Raw genomic sequence first — 15219 nt, 5'->3', positions numbered from 1 at the left:
CCACTCAGTGCCTGGTCTGGTGCCCTGTATTTACCCACACTTGAACAAAGCCACTCAGTGACCCTGGGAAACCCCCTCCCCCCTCAGCACGGCTTCTCCAAGTACAGTGTGATCCTTTTTTCTCCATTTCCGAAACTTGCCAAGCTCCTCTCTCCAGGCTGCTACCTCTGTGTGCTCCCCAAATCTTCAAATCCTCTCTGCCTTTGGTGCAGTTCTGAGGACAGCTTTGGTGGCCGCACAAGGACACACTAGTACATTTTCCCAAGTTGTACAGGGTGGTTTTTAAACAGAGCTATTATTACAAATTAAATTACATAAACTCATGAAAACTGTATTAAACAAAGGTAATAAATACTCAAAATTCATTTCTGTCCGATCGTTTGCACCACGTTGTACCACAGCTGTGTCCTTAGGGTCATTTCTGTATGACAGAATTGCAGTGCTAAATTGATCTTGTCTTCAACTTCACAAGCAGAAGCCCAAAATCGCTACGTTGCAACCAGCCTGTGGGGAGATCTATACCACGGAAGCTGGGAAAGGCATGAAGCTTGATGCTTTGGCTTTGTTTTTTACGCCCCCCAGAAAGAGTTCTTAAACCTTGTGGACCATACTTCTGAATCAAACTGGCTTCCACCTTTACTTTCTTGTGGATGTCTTCCAAGATCTCCAGTCTAGGTTACATTCGTATGTGGTGTGATTTCACAATATTGAATTTCTGTCATAAGAGGCTTTGCTTTTTTGTAGTATACATTGGTAGAAATGACAGCTGAATGTGTAGATTCTGCCTCATGTGAAAGCAGAATGCTTGTTGGATTCTGCGCTTTGTTATGTTGTCCCAGCAACAGAATAATGCTAACCCCATGAGACGTTCTCAGTAGGTAACTATAGAGTGAATAGCAAATTATCGGAAATATTTAACTTGTATTAGAATTTTTGAACCCTTCAAAAGAGAATAGTAATTATTATCATAACATATGAAGGAGAATTCCTCCCAGAAAGTAACTGTTTTGGTGGAGTGGAGGCCAAGTAAAACACCCATAAGATATTTGAGGTTAAAAGGAGTCCTGAGGACTTTGTGTAACAGGAACTGAGACACTAACTGTGATGAAAGAGCCGAGGAATGGGCTGTCTGATGGCGTGGGGCCAGAAGGACCAGAATCAGTGAGAGCCCAGGAAGGTGCGTGGCCAGAGGGTGTAACAGAAGCCGTCGGATGTTTGAAGTTTTTATGGACATGCAGTAATGACTCCTGACCTCAGTCTTCTTCCCTAAGTAGCCCTTAGTAAAGCCATACATACACAGACCCTATGTGGATGGGTCCTTGTGACTGTAAACTGAAGGAAGGGCCACATTTTGCACTAGATTGACACCACGTGGAATGGAGACAGAATGCACATTATTGGCAAAATATCATTAACTGAAATGGTCTCTACTTCCCTATTTCTACAAACAATACCCCCACTGGCATCTTTGTCCATGTCCCCTCACATATAGGGACATGGTTTTCCCTAGATCTATACCCAGGGATGGCACTGCTGGCCCACAGCAGGTAGACTTGACTCAGTTCAGGAAGTACAGCCTGACAGCTCTCCAGAATGATGAATACTGTAAATAGCTTTATCACTATTTCACAGAGGGAAAAACTATGAATTCGGACATTGAATAGACTGGCCCTTCTGTCCTGCCATTGACACAGTAAGTGAAGAATCAAGCTGAAAACCAGTCTGACTCCACCTTGCAGATCACTTAAAAAGCAATCTTTCAGTAGCTTTGAGTTCCAACACAGAATTTTCCATGACTCTCAAACTGGTGGTTTCATTAATTTCCCATTGATAGGACAAAATCCAGTACAACTTAAAGGAGGAAGGTTTATTTGGGCTCAAGGTTTCAGTCCATGGTGTGCTGGTACAAGTTAGAATCAAGCCATGAGCTCAATGCAGAATGAATGGGAGATAGACTCATGTGAACTGTAACCATACCTCCCTCTCTGACTAGCATGGGCCTCTCCTCTTACCTCATTTCACTGTGGATGTCCTGGTCTCCCCCAGTTTCCTTAAGATCCTCCAACTCAAACCCCAAATAATACACATCAGTTCTCCCATGAGGGCCTTCCTTCTTGTTGAACGTTTTAATCTCAGATAATTGTTGAAATGGCTTTTTGCCCCACCATCCCTTAGCTTTTCTGATGACTGCTGCTCACTCAGAGAGGAGGAGTTCCCTTCTCACCCAGGCTGGGGACCTGGGGAACAAGGATTGGGGTGACTGGAACTCTGGGTGCCTCTGCTCCTGCCTTGGGGGATTTCTATGAAAACCCAATTCTTCATCCTAAAAGCTATTTCTTCCCCAAACCCCCACCAGATTTATGCGTATAGTCATTCACTATTGAACACATCTCAGTACCAGCCACTGTAATAACTACTACGTATACACAGCAGTGGGCAACACAGATACAGTTTCCTGTTCCGGTAGGACTTGTGTTCTAGTAAGACAGGAAACGAACTAGACATGTAACTATCAAGTGAAGCATACAGTATTCCAGAAGGTGTTCTGAAGTCTAAGAACAGGGGAGGGTGGAGAAGGACAGGGATCAGGGTTCTGAAGATGGAGAGGGAAGGTTGCAGAGTTGAATGGTGTGGTAGCCCGGGCTCTTTGAAGAAGGCTACATTTGACCAGACTTGAGGATGAGGAGAGGAGTTGCCCAGGCAGATACTCGCCAGAAGAGCAATCCGAAGTGGACAGAAGAGTGAGTGCAAAGAAAGGGGATGGGAAGACGGGACTGTGATCAATATTTATAGGAGGGCAGTGGCTAGGTCCAAGAGAGACAGGAGACAGAGAGAGAGAGAGAGAGAGAGAGAGAGAGAGAGAGAGAGAGAGAGAGAGAGAGAGGAGGATACTTATAAACTACAGGAAAAATTTATGCTCCTATGTATGTGTGTGCACATGTATAGTAAGATATATATTTCTTTACTAATAAGTAATTATGCTTAAAGCATGCTGCCACATTATAGACCCCTGTTCTGAACTATCTTAAAAAATATCTGACAGACCCTGTACTGTCTTCATGGGAAAGAGTTCCTTGTTCAAAGGACTGATTACTAATTCCTGGGCAAACTCATACCTCCTGTGTACATATAAAAATTACCAAAGCCACACTCAACTTCTTCCATCCTCTCCCCCTAACCTCAGACCTCTTCAGATAGCAGTAGAATTCAGTGACCATGGATTCCTGTTACCTGACCACAAGAGACACGAGAAGGCCTGCATTCTAGCGGTTCAGCAACATTTATGATCTGCTGTGTACCAATAAGCAACACACCAAGTATCAAAGATAATTATTATGAGAAATGCTATAAGGCTCTCAATGAATAAGACATAGTCCCCACCCTGAGAAATAAAGAAAGTAGATGAAAATTCAAAAAAGTTATTTCCCAAAGCACATAAGAGCTAGCACTTCCTCAGTGCAACCTACACTCCAGGAAAATTTCCAAAGATTTACTGTGTGTTACATCTCCTAACTTGTATATCTGTCCTGAGACAGGAGCTGTCCACATTCGGGAGGCACAAGTAGAGAAAGACTCAGGGGTTTACAGGCATCCTGTGTCAACACAGTCCGTACTGGGGAAAGGAGAATTCCACCTCTATTCACCTGACCCCCGAGCCTTCCAACAGATGACTCGGCAGGGCAGTGCGTATTCTGAGTGCTGAGAGAACAGGAGCTGTTCCTTCTTCCTCACTGGGGCGACAGGAAGTCCCCCAAAGCCACAGAGCATTGGGCCACTCGGCTTCCATGTGGAAAATGCATGCATACTTTGCATTGTGCTGATGGATAAGGATGCTGAACCACTTTTCATGTGCTTACCTGCCAGCCATGAACATTTTGCTGTGAAATGTCTGTTTATGCCGCTGTCCATTTGCTAACTGAATTTGTTTTCACTGAGTTTGGAGAGGTCTTCAGATCCTCCAGACACTAACTCGTTTGTCAGACATGGAGTTTCCATGTTTCTTCCCAGTCTGTAGCTGGCCTTTCATTCTCTTAAGTGTTTCTTTCACAAAATGAAATTTTTTATTTTTATGATGTCCAAGTGACCAGTTCCAACTCATAAATATGCTTTTTGTGTTGTTTAGAACTCCCACATTTTGTAATAGCTAAAACTTGGAAGCAGCCCAATTGCCCATCAACTGGAGATTGGATAAAGAAGATGCATTTTTTCTATAAAGAGGAGTACTACTCAGCCATAAAAAATGAGAAACTAGAGACATTAATAGCTAAGTGGATGCATATTGAGGCCATACTCTTATGTGAAATAAATAGGACACTACTGTATAAATACCGAACAGTTACTCTGGTGTGAAAAACTAAAAGTATAAATAAGGTTCAAATTGTACAGTTGATAATGTGAAATAGGAAGAAAAGGGCCAAAGGAGTAAGAAAAGTGGCAGGAGGGGAGGAAAGCAGGGAAAAAAAAATACAAGAAAAGGAAAAAATGGAAACAAAGACTTTGTAAATAGGGAGGGTGAAGGGGGTGAAGGGAAGGCAGGAGTATGGGGAAAAATAAGAACCAAGATACTTCATGTAAAGGTACAAGTTCCCAATGATGAATGTAAGTGTACTGTATAACAAAAAAGTACCAATACAATTAGTTTAAAAAAAAAGAAACTCTCAGCCTAGCTTTTGCCTTCAAAGTTTTTGTTCAATTTATTTTCTAGCTTTTATAGTTTTGTGTTACTTATTTAAATCCATTATCCACTTTGAGCAAAGTTTCATATGAGCTTTTGTTCAATGTTAGTTTGGGAATTTGGGTGGTTTCATCCCTAGCGTGCATGTCCAAGTACTCTAGGACGATGTTTAAAAACAGTCTTTCCTCCACCATTTCACTACCACAACCCTGTCAAAGTAACCTGGAAATGTTGCATGGGCATAGATCTGTTTATCCTGTTCCATTACCTACCAATGTAACACTCTTGATTATTGCAGCTACATAAGTCTTGTAATTCCTACATTTTTTTTCCTTTCCAAAGCTGTTCCAACAATTTTAGTTCCTCTGCCTTTCCTTGTGAATTTTAGGATAATATTGGCTATAGCTCTAAGATGTTTTGGGAGGATCTTGAAAAAATTGTTAAATCTATACAACAAATTGGAGAGAACTGAGTTAGATCTTCCAATCCATGAACAAAATTTGCCTCACATTTACTTAGATCTTTTAAAAATGTTTTTTTTCATCAAAACTTGGTAGCTTTTAGCATACATAGCCTGTTTTCTGAGATTTACACTGGAGTATTTTCTGTGCTGATTTTAAATGACACTTTATTTTTAATTGCAGGGTCCACATGTTCATTGCTAGTGGAAGATGTGGGAAATGACTTTTTTGTGTTTGTAGGGTTTCTTTTGCAGATCGCTTAGCTTCTACATATCCACAGTCATGTTATGAGTTCCTACAGACAGTTTTGTCTCTACCTTTCGTACCTGTATGAAGTTGAAGTCCTTTTTCTGCCTTACTGAACTGGCCAGAATTTCCTACATTGTAACGAATAAGAATGGCAAAATCAGGCATCCTTGCTTATTTTCCCCATTTTAAGGGAAAAGTTTTCAAGTCTTTCACTATCAAGTATGGTATTAGCTGTAGTTCTTTTGTTTATGTGCTTTGTAAAGTCGAGGAAGTTCCTCTCTGCTTCCACTTTTCACTTTTTAATCATCTACGGATGTTGAATTTTGGCCAATACGTTTTTACTGTCAGATGATATAATTGCTTGATTTTTCTTTGTAGCTTGTTAATAGAGTTGACTCCATAGATTTATTTTCAACGTTGCACTAGTCTTGCATCCCTGGAATAAACCCCACTAGATCATGGTCTGTAATTATTTTTATATTGCTAAAGTCCACTTGCTAATATTTTGTCAGGAATGTGTACATCCATATTCATAAGAGAAATTCTCCGTTATTTTCCAAATTTGTGTTGTCTTTGTCAGGGTTGGGGAGTGAGGGTCTCCCATCCTCTTCTGCTTTCTGAAGCAGACAGTATATGTTTGGTGCTAATTCATTTTCATCATTTGATGGAGTTTGCCTCTGAGAGCAGCTGGGCCTGGAAATTTCTCTTGGAAGTTTGCAAATTACATATCTCCAAATGCAATATCCTCAATACTTACAGCGCTGTTCAAATTACCTGTTTTATATCGGATGTCTAGTAGTAATCAGCACTCTTGGAGGGACTGGTCTGTTTACCCAAAGTCTGCGTGTGGACTCGCTCCTGACCTTGCTGTGCCACCCTCCGATGTCCAGGGGCCTGGACTGATTGTCGGGTTCTCACTTCATTTGTGCTCTTTTTGTTTGTTTCAGTCTTTCTGGAGTAATTTGTAAATTCTATCAATCTTTTTTTTTAAGCTGTTTCACTAGTTTTCTCTGCTTTTTTTGTTTTGATGTATTTGGCTTTTGTTTTCATCTTTTGCAAATTTTTATTGGTACACACTAGCAGTGCACAGTGTTTGCAGTCTTCGTGTGGCATTGGTAAATGCACATAAAACACCTTCATTCCTTCTTTCATCCCCTTCCCCCTACCCTCTACTACACCTCCCTCTTAATTCCCTTTCCATTTGGGTAAGATCTATCTCCCTATTTCCTATTATCTATCCTTTTTTGGCTTTATTCATAATTACACACAATGGAGTACTATTCTGCCATAAAGAAGGGTAAACTGAGTCAAGATAGGAAAAATGAATGCACCTTGAGACCATAATGTTAAATGTTCTTAACTTTTATTATTCCTTCCCACCTGCTTTATTTGGATCTAATTTCCTCTTCTTTTTTAGGATCTTGAGGTGGAATTATAGACTATTGATTTGCAATTTGATTTTCTAACATGCAGTAAGTGCTATAAATTTCCCTCTGCACTTTGCTGTAGTCATGTTCTACAAATTTTTATATGTTATATTGTCATTGTCATTAATTTCAATGTATTGCTTAAATTTGCTTTGAGACTATCTTTTTGTCCCATGAGTTATTTGTAGGTGCACACTAGTTTTCAAGAGTGTGGATAGTTTTCCCTTTATTTTTATTATTCATTTCCGGTTTATTCTCTATTGATTTTATTTCAGTTCTTTCAAATGTTTTGAAGTTTGTTTCCTGGCTCGGAAGGCAGGTCACTCTTGATACATCTTCCACTGACGCTGGAAAACAATGTGCATTCTACAACTGTTGGGGGAGCTTAGGAAAATGGTAATTAGATCCCACCCTTGATAGTGATATTCAGATCTTCTAGATCCCTGATGGTGCTCCGTGGTTATTCTACTAATTGTTGAGAGAGTTGTGTTAAGAAACAGTTACTTGGGGCTGGGGATTTAGCTCAGTCATTCTGCCATCTGCCTCAAAAGTGCAAGGTCCCAAGTTCTATTCCCAGTACCAAAGAAAAATAAAGAAACAGTTATTTATAATTGTCAATTAATATATATCCCCTTTAAGTTTTCACAATTTTCAGTTCACGCATTTTATAGCTGTCAGAGGTGCCACATATACACATTTAGGATTGTTATGTCTTCTTCATACATTGATTTGTATATCATATAATGGCCCTCCCAGCCTCTCGTAACTTTCTCTACAGTCTACACTGTCTAATACTAATATAGCCACTTCTTTCTTTTGGTTGATATTTAGAAATTCGTTATAATGAAAGCATTCTATTTTCCATTTGTCCATATCATTATATTGAAAGTGGTTTCTTATAGTCAGCATACAGTTGAGTACATCTTTCAGTCCACAAAAGCAACATCTGTCTTTTGATTAGAGTATTTAGGCCATTAACATTGACTTTAAATATTGATATGCTAGGATTTAAAACTGTTGTCTTTTTTATTTATTTTCATATATTTTATTTTTCCTACTTTTCTGAGTTATTTCCACACATTTTAGAATTACATTTCAATTTATTTTATCCATAGTATTTTAGACCATATCTTTTTGAATATTTTTTTAAATATTCTAGTGGTTGCTCTAGGTATTAGCATTAGACATACAACGTGCTTCACCGCCTATTGGTGCTGTTACTGTACTAGTCCACGAGAAATGTAGAAAACACTCATTCTTTCCATCTCTCTACCAGCCTGCTCTCATAATTGTCCTAAATAGTTCCTTTCAGTACATTTAGAATCACCTCAGATAGTGTTAACTTTACATCGAGCATCAAACACAATTTAGAACACAATGATAAGGATGGTCTTCTTTCCTTGTCCACATTTTCTGCATTGCAAGGTCCTTTCTTTTATTTCCTTTTTTAAAAAATTGTTTTCTTTTATTGAGTTTATTGGCACATTTTAGGTATACAGTACAGTTACATTCATTATTGGGACCTTGTACCTTTACATGACAGGTCTTGGTTCTCATTTTTTTATTTATTTTTTCTTTTATTGCTTCATTTCTTTTAGACAATTTCAATTAGCTGTTCAGGATGTTCTGTTATTGAAAAAAAATCACCCTATTTTTCATTATTGGAGATGATTTAATTTCTTCTGGATGCCTGGATGTTTTTAGTAGAGCTTCTCTCTCTCTCTCTCTCTCTCTCTCTCTCTCTCTCTCTCTCGCACTCTCTCTCTCTCTCTCCTCCCCCACCACCACCACTTGCAATATATTTGAAAATACATCATGCTGTGTATATCTGGTTTTCATTGTTTCTGATGAAATCTTCAGAGCTATTCAAATTCTCATATTTTTTTCTTTATTGGGTGTTTTCTCTCACTGATATCTGATGTTTTCTTTGTCTTAAAAGATGATTCACCGTGATGTGCCTTGGTGTAAGTTTCTTTGACTTTATTTTGTTTGGATATGTAGGTTTACATATTTTACAAAATTGACAAATTGTTCATATCTATTTCTAGAAGCACTTGTTTAAAACTACCTTCTTTCTTCCTCCTTTCTGGAACTCCCATGCCACATGTGTTGGCTTTTTGTCACAGTCCTACATGTTTCTAATGCTCTCTTCAGTTTTTGTTTGTTTGTTCCATTTTCTCCATATCATTTGCACTGATTTCTATTCTTCTACTTCCAGCCTGGCCACTTCATTTAATGTGGTGTTGGAGATAAAACCCAGGGCCTCGGGCATACTCCACAAAGGCTCTATCGCTGAGCTGGCTACACCCCAGTCCAGCTCACTCATTTCCACTCATACTTCCCTTGCACTGCTGAGCCTGTCTGCTGGGTTCTGTTTGTCTTGTTTTTTAACTTTGGTTCTTACAAATTTTTACTTACAACATTTGCCTTTGATTCTCCTTCACATCCTACTTTTCTCGTTGCTGAGGTTCACACATTTCATTGCTGAGACTTACTTTTTCATTGTGTTAAAGATGTACTTAATTGCTCGTTGAAGAATTTTTGGTGGTGGCTCTTTGGCTTTTTTATGATATCAGATGGTAACTCTCAACATCTTTATCATCGCCCTGGTAGCATCTATTGATTGTCTTTTTCTCATCAACTAGAACCTTGTGGTTCCTGGTACTGGAGTGGTTCTCAACTGAAGTCTATACACTGTGGGAATTATGTTAAGAGACCCTGGATCTTATTGACTCTTACATTCTGTCTCACTCAGGCCATTTCAGACAGGGAAGGGGAGAAGCTGCCTCCTCCAAACTCCTCGGGGTAGCACAAGTGTAGAAGTGCAGATTACCCAACTGACTTCTGTGAACACTTCCCCTTTGGATCGGGGTGGGAGTGCATTGGGCTCCTGCCCACTAGGCCAACTCCAATCCCATCCCATTGTTCAGTGCATAGGAAGTCCAGTTACCCCACATGGTCTGCAGACACTGCCACAGGGAGAAGAGAGGAAAGTTCCAGCTTCCAGCCCAACTTCCCTTTAGCACAATGCAGAGGGCTTTGAGGCCCTTTGTTACATCTCAGGCACAGAATCCTGGCTTCCCACTCAGCCCTGCTACCATGGGTGGCCACAGTTTTGTCTGCGGTGTTTGACTCTGGCTATATTCTAAAAGATTTCTATCATCCAGATTGTCCATTTCTTGTTCCTTTGGATAGAGAAGTCCTGCTTCTGTTGAGTCCTTTTTTTTCTAATTGGTGCCTATTAGTATTTCTGGCTTTCTGTTTTCTTCAGCTTCAAGCCCTCAACATAAGAAACAGAAAGAAAACTTGGGGAACTCAGAAGCTTACTGGTTTGGGAGACTAGAGATCAATGATCAGTCCACTATGTTCCCCCACATCTCAGAATTTTTTTTCATTATTTGTTTCTGTGTAACACCATGGACTGTTAAATGTACTTAGTGGAAGAGCAAATAGAAGTATATCTACTCCACCTACCCAGGAGCAGAAAACTTGGACTGGTTTTTTTTTAGCATTCGTCCTTTAAAATATTAAACTGCTCACATGCTCCAGTCAAGTGAGTCATGCGAATACTTCTCACTAAGCTGTTTAGTTGACCCCACTAGAATCCCAAACCTCAGAGCAACAAGAAGTGGGGCAAATAAGAAAAATGATAGAAGTTTTTCCACTTGGGGAGAGAGTTAATATTCACAGTTCTTCTAAAGCAAAAAAAGACTTCTTGAGGATTACTTCAGATAGAAAGTGCTGATTGTTGATTTAATATTGCTGAAACCTTGATTCTGGTGTATTCACTCAAAAATCCCAATTTAACAAATAATCTTATGTGCTCAATTTCTGGTGAGATATTAAAAGCTTTGCTACCTTCTCAAACAGTACAAACTCGGGAAAAGAACTCACCTCTTTCTGATGACTCAGATCCCAATCCTGAGCTGCTGGGGCAGTGTTGTGCTCTTTCAGCCAGGCAGCTGCAAGCTCCTAATGCATTCTCCTATGCTGCCAGGCACATGTGCCAGTTCCTGCTTGTAGGGGATTGGAAATGAGCAAACCAAGCCTGACCAACTTGTGAGTAGGGGAACAATCAAATGTTTAGAACACAGTGATTCTCTCCGTGAAGAGTAAGCCGAGAATTTGATTTAAGGGATGTTGGTATTAATTTTATAGTTACTAGAAAAATGTAAACAATTAAATATTCTTATTAAAGCTTCAGGTAGTTTAAACTGCCCCAGAAAGGTATTGAAGAAAAGAAGAAGGATGAGAAAAAGGAAAAGGAAGAGAGAAGAGGGAGGAGAAGGAAGAAAGGGAAAAGGGAAGGAAGGGAGGAAAAGAAGGAAGGGAGGGAGGGAGGAAGGAAGGAAGGAAGGAAGGAAGGAAGGAAGGAAGGAAGGGGAATGAGTGAGGAGAGGTAGGCAGAAGTATCTTCTGGAAATAAAATCTGTGCAGTGTTGATATGAGTCAGCAGCAGCCGTGACAGATACTACTATTCTGAATAAGTCCTACTTCACAGGTTTGTGGTTAGGAATATTATCCATTGTCTGAAAATGAGAGAAGAGAGGCTGAGACTGTAAGTGACCGGTCCAAGGTTGAAGCTTATGAGCACAGAGTTTGATTGAACCTTGTTCTGCCCTTACTCTTCTACCCTGATAGGGCAGTGGCAAGAGCCTCGGGTCTAAATATAAACTTGCAGACAAAATAAAACCCTGGTGTCACAGAGCTGTCTGGTGCTGCCTCCTAACTGGACTGGGAAGATGGCTTTCAAGTCTGTAGGTCTGGAAAGGGGCCTAGGGGCTCTAAGGCTCCTGATGCTGCGAGTCCACAGACTACATTTTAAATTGCAATGACTTGAAAGAGCTGCTTCAATCATACATAAAAGGCAGAAATATGATGATCCTTAATTGAACTTATTTTGGACAACTCATGATTTTTCCTTTTAAAACATGAAATATAGTTATAAAAATTACAAGGCTGGGGCTGGGGGTTCAGCTCAGTGGTGCCGCTGCCTGCTTGCTGTCTGGCGAGCACAAGGGCCCGAGTTCGATCCCCAGTACCAAAAAACAGAACAAAACAAGCAAAACAAAATTGCATGGTTGCTTCATTACTAATGCTGAAACTGAGCAAGAAGGTTGAATCAAGACAGGAAAAAATATTTGGAGAGCATGAGTGAATTAATAACAAGCAAAATCCCTGAACATAAAAATAAAACTCATTCTTTAAGTCTTAACAATTTTTAATATTTTCTAACAACACTAATCACAATTCCTAATTCAAAAATCAGAATACATACTTTGACCATTTTGCAAAAAAACCAAAAATTGAAATCAGAATTTTGGTAATTAGGATGATTTTTCCTTTGAGATCTGAAATAATTGTTAGCTGTGAAATAAATATGAAAAAATAAGTCACATACATGCACACACATCTCTAAATGGATGATATAAAATACCTTAGACTAAAAGGGATAGGAGAGGGAGAAGATGTTTATGTACCAGCTCCTGTCCTGATTTTTCTATCCACACTTATTTATATTGAATCAATGACCTTCTGCATATTAATCTAAAAGAAAGTATTCAGCCATTTGAACAACATACACTTATATATGCTCCAAATTATTGTATGGTCTATGGGCATGTTAATTCGTGTTGTGTAGAAAAAAAAAAAAAAAAGCAGTTTGTAGGGAAATACGTTTGGAAACCCCAGTCAAGAAATTTCTTTGCTGAAGGACTTTTGCGAGTTCAACATGTTGGCTGTAACCACAAGACTACATGAAGCTTATCCTGGGTCTAGTTCTTTGTCCTTCCTGGTGCTCCCTCCTCACAGTATCTGCCTCTCTAGGTGTGCAGCAGATAGGAAAGGACAGAAAGGGGAGAGAGGAAAGTTCTCTTTGGGCCAGTCATGCTGGGGGCTGATGACTGGGTTTGGCAGTTGGGGGAGGAGCCATGCAGGACACTATGTCAGCCATGCTCAGTTGCTGTAGGCAACCCACCCTCCTTCTTAGAGGTCTCTCTCTCTCTCTCTGCAGCTGTCTGATGCAGATCATTCTGTGCCTCCTTCTCGCTGAGACCCTTCATTCATCTTCTCTCTTTCTTTCTTGGTGCCATCTTCAGCTTGAGCTAAGGTGATCCCACACTAGTTCTCTGTTCTCTACCACTCCTTCATACATTGTTGTCCCAGAGAAAGAGATACTCAACACCCCTACCTCGACCCCTTTCCACTGCATGCATACACTTCACTTTCATTCAGTGGCTCAGAGAGGACTCAAGCCAGCACCCTGGCCTGGCCGACTCCCTACTGTAGAGCAGGGTATATATAAAATTCTCTGAGTGCTCCTGCTGTAGATCCTCCACCATCACCAGACTTGAGGTGTGAAGCAGGATCCTCCTCTCCTTTCTCTTTGGGAGGGTAAAGGCCTCACAGCTCAGCATTATATTTTCTAAAAATACATAGTCAAAAGATTCTCCTCCATCTCCACTCTGCTGGCCCTTTTGATAACCCTGGGTGTGGGTGAGAAATCTAATGAGCTTTGTATCATCTACTTTGAACTCACCTGCATATGGTCTAGGGTCATCTTTGAAACTAGACATCCATTGTCTCCTGGTGCCTCAGCCAGAATTTCAACCTTCACATCCCGCTAAATATGCTAACGGACTTCCAGAATCACCAAGAGTATTTCTGAAACTTCTTGCAACTTCAAACCTTCTTTTCACAGTACGGATCACAGGACTAGCTTGGAACACTCATTGTAAGTACTTCAGTAGAATGTTGGCATGGAAAAGACTTTAGAAATCATCTATTTTGATTTCCCTCCTCTAGTAGAGAAAATGAACTGGAGCTCATGGAATTTATCGAACAAGTTAAGTTCCCAGATTCTCAGTGGGAACCCTGGAAAGAGACGCTGTACCCTGACATGCAGCCTCGGCCACCAGTCAATGTCCAGGAGAGAGACAGAGCTTGCAGTATTTGAATTTTTTTCAAATAGAGAGAGAATAAAACTCCTCTTCCTGTTTCAAATGAAATAAAAGCCATTCTTTCAAAAAGAGACCTAGTAAAAAGAATACAAGCAGAGAGCCAGCCACGCCTGCTCCCTACCCAGCTGCCATCACTCAAGAGCCGGGAAGGTAGCCGTGCGGGTGCCGCTGAACCCCCATAAGTCACCCACCCCCCACACTCTCAGACCTCCTGTGTCAGTCTTTGGACCCACTCTGCAGAGGCAGAGGTGGTTATCAGGGGTATTTTTCTGAGTTTCCAACTTTGAACATCTTTAAAGAAAGGGCGTGGGAAACCTGTAATAGAACGTTATGGAGTTCAACCATTCAGAAGGTTGGGGAACTCAATCTGGGCCTTGCAGCCCGAGGTCAGTCAGCATCATGGGGTTCAGCCATCAGCTAACTGAGACCAGGAGCCTTGCATCCTCGCTCTGTCTGAGCCATTAAATGGTAAATACACTAGGTTGAAATTTTGTTCACTGCAGACATGTTCTGGACTGCTTCTTGATTTCAATTTAATTCAAATGATTTAAGGGTGATAGACTAGTGACTACCACAGGTGGCCATTGTCCAAGTTGTGCTTGATCTTAAGGTATTGCTGATTGTATCAGTTGGGATAAAGCATTGCGGATGATTTGATGAGCTGTTTCTCTGATGTTATGAAGATGAGAATGTCTGTGGGTCATTAGAGACACAGAAGCTAGGGCACAAATATAGCAGGAAGATTTGGGTGATAACCCAGAGATTAAACCAAGGACAGTCCGACAACAAAAATAAAAATGAGAAAACACTTAAGCAAGACACAAGGACAGACTTCCAGTTCACCAATGGCAAACAGTAGGGCAAATGAGGATGAAAAGTCTGATAGTGAACCCCCAGAACACCCTGAACTCAAAGCACAGGAAGTAACAAAACAGATCAATCAGGCTCTAGAAAAATTCAAAACAGAATTAATTTCCCAGATAACCATAGAGATAGTGAGCAAAATGGAAGTCGTGATTTGAGACTCTAGAGCAGAAACTGATAAAAAAAAATAGATGAGCTCAGGACCATGATAGAAGCCATGAAGGCCCAGCATAAGAAAAAAATGGAAAAAATAAACGTCCAACATAGGAAAGAAATGGAATCCATAAAACAGATTCAAACAGATATCCAGGAGATTAAACACTCCATAGAAAGTGTATGCAACAGAATAAAACAATGCGAAGATAGACTCTCAGATATAGAAAATAAGATTGCAGTCAGTGACCATGAAAAGAGAGTTCTCTTAAAAACAGTAAGGGATCATGAGAAATTGATCCAACAACTCATAGATGATGCAAAGAAAAATAACATAAGACTGATAGGAATCCATGAAGTAGCAGAAGAAAATACAAATGACTTAAAAAAGCTGTTTGCAGAATTAATGACAGAAAACTTCAAACAGAGGG

The 15219-nt window shown here is 40.2% G+C and overlaps 1 protein-coding gene across 3 annotated transcripts in view; it reads left to right on the top strand.

Annotated features, from left to right (window-relative positions):
- Clnk (cytokine dependent hematopoietic cell linker) overlaps positions 1-15219 on the top strand; it is a 189887-nt gene that overhangs the window by 2148 nt on the left and 172520 nt on the right. The window contains exon 1 of one of the 3 annotated variants that reach the window (XM_019210328.2): positions 1650-1693. The exons of the other annotated variants lie outside the window; for them this stretch is intronic. The gene's annotated coding sequence lies outside the window, so the exon portion shown is untranslated. Of the gene's footprint in view, positions 1-1649; positions 1694-15219 lie in introns of those variants that run through there. 3 annotated transcript variants of the gene reach the window in all.

Source organism: Fukomys damarensis, unplaced genomic scaffold (assembly GCF_012274545.1).
Source record: "Fukomys damarensis isolate Sample0158 unplaced genomic scaffold, DMR_v1.0_HiC HiC_scaffold_35, whole genome shotgun sequence".
NCBI lineage: Eukaryota > Metazoa > Chordata > Mammalia > Rodentia > Bathyergidae > Fukomys > Fukomys damarensis.
Note: the sequence above shows the minus strand (reverse complement) of the source record. Positions and strands in the feature narration are given on the sequence as shown.